The sequence below is a fragment of the Sus scrofa genome, chromosome 12 (assembly GCF_054392235.1).
Source record: "Sus scrofa isolate SSC_HxYL_T2T_F1_AM1 chromosome 12, Sscrofa_HxYL_maternal_Yorkshire_Landrace_v2.0, whole genome shotgun sequence".
Classification (NCBI taxonomy): domain Eukaryota; kingdom Metazoa; phylum Chordata; class Mammalia; order Artiodactyla; family Suidae; genus Sus; species Sus scrofa.
Genome location: NC_139394.1, coordinates 37,675,887 through 37,681,245, shown reverse-complemented (window position 1 = coordinate 37,681,245; position 5,359 = coordinate 37,675,887). Strand labels below are relative to the sequence as shown.

The window sequence follows — 5,359 nt, the reverse complement described above, 5'->3', positions numbered from 1 at the left end:
TTGCACTTGAAAGGGGTTCAACAGATGCTTCTAAACGCTTCATTGAATGGAAAACCTGTTGCCAGGGCACAGCTACAGAACCAGCCCAGCTGACTGGGGAAAGGAATTTTGCCACAACATAGAAATTTCATCAGACTTATCTGATGACTAAAGTCTGATAATCCCCTGGAGGATAATACTATTTGCCAGGCTTCTCTAGAGATTAACCTTTATTAATTAAAAAAAGAATGTTTTTGTCTTTTTAGGGCCGCACCTGCAGCATATGGAGGTTCCCAGGCTCGGGGTCCAATCGGAGCTGTAGCTGCCAGCCTACACCACAGCCACAGCAACTCGGGATCTGAGCCACGTCTGTGAACTACACCATAGCTCATAGCAATGCCAGATCCTTAATCCACTGAGTGAGATCAGGGATCAAACCCATGTCCTCATGGATGCTAGTTGGGTTTGTTAACCATTGATGGGAACTCTTGTTAACCTGATGGGAACTCTTTTTTTTTTTTTTTTTTTTTTTTTTTTTAATCCACACAAAGTACAGGTCATTTATCTCCCTTCTAATCTTGGGCTCAGTCCATTGATGGCTTCTCCCCCCACGTTGGGCTGACAATTTACTCCAGGTTGCTGCTGATAATATGGTCAAGTTCAGCATAGAAGGTCCTCAGGTTCAGCACCATGGCCCTGAGCTCCTCATAGGCTGCCTCGTCTCGCTCGGGCACCAGGGCCCAGTGATCCACTACGTTGGTCTCCTTAGGGGCCTTGGCCGCAGCATCCCTGCTTTCTGAGAAGTACTTGGAAATGGTGTCTAGAAGGGCTTCTACTTTGGTCTTGACTTCATTTACCCCCTCCAGCACGTTTTCCTGGACTGCCACCCCAAAGTCATTTCCATCCTCAATTTTGGGGGTCAGGTGCTGGGTCCCTGTGCTCACCAGAATGCATTTTTCTTTGAGAGTCCAGACTTCTGGCTGAACCGGGGCAAGCCAGGCCAGGACCTTCTCATTCCCAGGGAGAAAGCCACACTTAGGGACTTCTTTCTTCTCCTGCTTCTCTGTTTCCATCTCATCATCCTTGGGTGGGAGTCTGGGATGGGGAGGTCCAGAGGGGCCCCGAGAGAAGTGAGGTCAGTCACATTGAGGGAGTCCTCTTGCAAGAGCTGATTCAGGTACATGATTTTCTTTTTTCTTTTTTTCTTTATGGCTGGACCCAAGGCATATGGAAGTTCCTAGGATAGAGGGTCAAATTTGAGCTGTAGCTACTAGCCTATGCCAGAGCCACAGCAACGCGGGATCCGAGCTGTGTCTGCGACCTACACCACAGCTCATGACAATGCCAGACCCTTAATCCACTGAGAGAGCCTGGGGATCGAACCCCTGTTCTCACGGATGTTAGTTGGATTCGTTACTGCTAAGCCACACGGGGAACTCCAGGTGTATGATTTTCTAAGGCAAAAATCTGTAGAGGAATTCCTCCGCCTCCTCGAAAAGATTTTACCCGGAGCCATCCATCTGTTTGGGGGCTTCCTTGATCAGACACACCCCATGAGGCTTGGCCATGCTCTTCCAGTTGCTGCTAGATCTCTGGTCTCCAATTATATCTCAGCTGAAAAAAAGAAAAAAAAGAAAAAAAATTATATTGGGGAAGCACCATGTATGTACCACTGACCCCAAACTTGTAATTCTATCTCAGACACCTGCACTAATTGAAGTTGAGTTCAGTTTTGCTCTTCCCTCTCTTCCCTGTTGCAATAGTATTACTGAATAAAATCTATGCCCAGGAGTTCCCGTTGTGGCGCAGTGGTTAACGAATCCGACTAGGAACCATGAGGTTGCGGGTTCGATCCCTGCCCTTGCTCAGTGGGTTAACGATCCGGCGTTGCCGTGAGCTGTGGTGTAGGTTGCAGACGCGGCTCGGATCCTGCCTTGCTGTGGCTCTGGCATAGGCGGCTACAGCTCCGATTCGACCCCTAGCCTGGGAACCTCCATATGCCGCAGGAGCGGCCCAAGAAATAGCTAAAAAGACAAAATAAAGAAATAAATAAAAATTAAAAAAAAAAATCTATGCCCAGCAGTTCAGCTAGTGTTCAGCTTTGCTTATCTTTCTTTCTCTTCCTTTCTCTCTCTCTTTCTTTCCTTCTTTTTTTCTTTCTTTCCTCTTTTTGAAGCCACACTCACGTGCATGGACGTTCCTAGGCGAGGGGTCGAATCAGAGCTGTAGCTGCTGGCCTAAGCCACAGCCACAGCAATGAAGGATGCGAGCCACAGCCTGAGACCTACACCGCAGCTTGCGGCAATGCTGGATTGTCGGGAGACATGTTTCTACCGTCTTTTCTTAGTCTCTCTGCTTCTGTTTTCTATGCTGAAAACACCATCTTGTCCTGATTTACTTTACCCTATATTCCTGCTGAAAGATAGTCGCAGTGCTGGTAAATAACTTAAGCTTAAGAACAAAGACCAAAAGGCATGTTATTCATGTGGTCAGCTGAACATGACATAATGCGTTGGTCTAGGCACGCAGGACCTGGGCAGATGCGTTGGTCTAGGCACACAGGACCTGGGCAGATAGGCATGCCGTTTGCACAGCATAATATGTCCTGTTAAAATAAGAGAAAGAGGAGCCTCGAGGCCCCAGAGGGTTTATGAGGGGTCATTAGTGGGATATGCATCAGCAAGGAGAATGAGGTGCAAACCTAGGCACACTCAGGTTGCTACAGATAGGCACCCCGTCTGTGGAAGCACAATGGTGATTCTCTAGATGCCATGCATAGACAGCTGATGCCAAGCTTCCCCAATGCTAATGATTGTTAAATGCCTAAAGGTCAGAGTAAAAGCTTAGCAAGCTACCAGCTATGTGACTTTTAAAATAATAAAAAAGCTATATCCTGCACCTGTAGCCCCCTCCTCACTTGACGTCATCTTATAGAGCACAATAACAACTTCGTGGTTTCTTGAGGCAATGCTCTTGGTCCCTGAGACCTTGGGTCCCCCGTTTCCCCCATTTGGTTAAGGTAAATGTCTCTGTGTCTTGTTTTATGTTCACCTTTTTTTTTTTGTCTTTTGTCTTTTTTGTTGTTGTTGTTGTTGCTATTTCTTGGGCCGCTCCCGCGGCATATGGAGGTTCCCAGGCTAGGGGTTGAATCGGAGCTGTAGCCACCGGCCTACGCCAGAGCCACAGCAACGCAGGATCCGAGCCGCGTCTGCAACCTACACCACAGCTCACGGCAACGCCGGATCGTTAACCCACTGAGCAAGGGCAGGGATCGAACCCGCAACCTCATGGTTCCTAGTCGGATTCGTTAACCACTGCGCCACGACGGGAACTCCTGTTCACCTTTTCTTAAGTTTCACAGCACCCCTTCTTCAGCCCTCACCTGCTGAGCTGGTCTGGGCACTGGATCTTTAACCCACTGAGTGAGGCCAGGGGTCAAACCTGCATCCTCATGGATAGTAGTCAGGTTTGTTACCGCTGAACCACAGCAGGAACTCCCCACCTTTGTTTAACTTTGATACCATCTACTGTTCAGGCACATATTCTCTGCCCTTTTCTTTTTTTTTTTTTTTTTTTTTTTTTTTTTTTTTTTTTGTCTTTTTGCCATTTCTTGGGCCGCTCCCACGGCGTATGGAGGTTCCCAGGCTAGGGGTACAATCGGAGCTATAGCTGCCAGCCTACGCCAGAGCCACAGCAACGCCGGATCTGAGCCGCGTCTGCGACCTACACCACAGCTCACGGCAACGCTGGATCGTTAACCCACTGAGCAAGGGCAGGGATCGAACCCGCAACCTCATGGTTCCTAGTTGGATTGGTTAACCACTGCGCCACAACGGGAACTCCTTCTCTGCCCTTTTCTTACAGGATCTTTTTGATCCTCAAGTGTCCTTTTCTTTACTTCCTTTCTTTTTTTTTTATAGCTCAGCTTTTTATTATTGAATGTGTTATAGAAGTTTAGTCAAAAAGACCAAAGCCCATATCATCATCAGACTCCTCAGATTTTTCTTTCTTTACGTCTACTTATTTCTCCTCAACTGGGGCAGGACCTCCTGCTGAAGCAGCACCAGCTGCTGGGGCAGGTCCACCAGTCCCCACATGGCAGATGAAGCTCCCGATGTTGACATTGGCCAGAGCCTTTGCAAACAAGCCTGGCCAGAATGGCTCAACATTTACACCTGCTGCTTTTTTTTTTTTTTTTTTTTTTTTTTGTCTTTTTGTCATTTCTTGGGCCCCTTCTGTGGTATATGGAGGTTCCCAGGCTAGGTAGGGGTCGAATTGGAGCTGTAGCTGCTGGCCTACACCACAGCTCACGGCAACGCTGGATCCTTAACCCACTGAGCAAAGCCAGGGATGGAACCCACAACCTCATGGTTCCTAGTAGGATTCATTAACCACTGAGCCATGACGGAAACTCCTACACCTGCTGCATTAATGAGGGCATTGATCTTATCCTCCGTGACCATCACCTCATCGTTGTTATGCAGGATGGGGGCAGAGTAGAGGCAGGCGAGCTCCAAGACAGAGGCCATGGTGCAGACAAATGTTAGATGGGGGCTGCCGGGTTTGGTGCTAGTCGCCGGATGAAGTGAGGGCCTCACCCCAACTTGGCCTTAGCTTCCTTGGAAGGACCGAGCACATTAGCGGCAGCTGAGAAAAGGTCAAGTGTCCTTTTCTATTGTAAAATCAAAAGTTGTGGTTTCCCAATGTGTCTTAGGTACACTTCTGGAGCTTAAGTTGGGAAGTCAAAAGCTAACTATTTCTTTCTGTTTACATTCCTTTCTTTTTCTTTTTTTTTTTTTTTTTTTTTTTTTTTGCTTTTTAGGGCTAAACCCATGGCATATGGAGGTTCCCAGGCTAGCAGTCCAGTTGGAACTGTAGCTGCCGGCCTACACCACAGCCACAGCAATGCCAGATCCAAGCTGTGTCTGCAACCTACACCACAGCTCACGGCAATGCCGGATCCTTAACCCACTAAGCAAAGCCAGGGATCGAACCCGCAACCTCATGGTTCCTAGTCGGATTCTTTCCCGCTGCACCACGACGGGAACTCCTACATTCCTATTTTAATAAATCCAATTCTTCCCAAGCCATTTAAGATGTCTCTGGATGATTAGCTGAAGGATCGCATACTCAATAGAATAGAGAAGAAAACCACAAAGATTAATATTTCAAAATATTATCTTGCTGTAGCTATAGAATGATTGTGGCAAACAATATAAAGAGAAGCTCACAATGGATGGATGACATAAATCATTATGCATCAATTTCATGGAATTACTATGAGTCAGTAAATTACAGGAGTTCCCTCATGGCTCAGTGGGTCAAGGATCCAGCATTGAAATGTCATTGCTCTGGTTACACCAGTGGCACAGGGTCAATC

At 47.4% G+C, this 5,359-nt stretch overlaps 2 pseudogenes; both read right to left on the bottom strand.

The window, feature by feature from the left end:
• Positions 1-563: 563 nt before the first annotated feature.
• LOC100526243 (proteasome activator complex subunit 2 pseudogene) lies at positions 564-1,162 on the bottom strand (annotated as a pseudogene).
• Positions 1,163-3,927: 2,765 nt separating this feature from the next.
• On the bottom strand, positions 3,928-4,583 carry LOC100525005 (large ribosomal subunit protein P1-like; annotated as a pseudogene).
• Between the last annotated feature and the right edge of the window lie 776 nt (positions 4,584-5,359).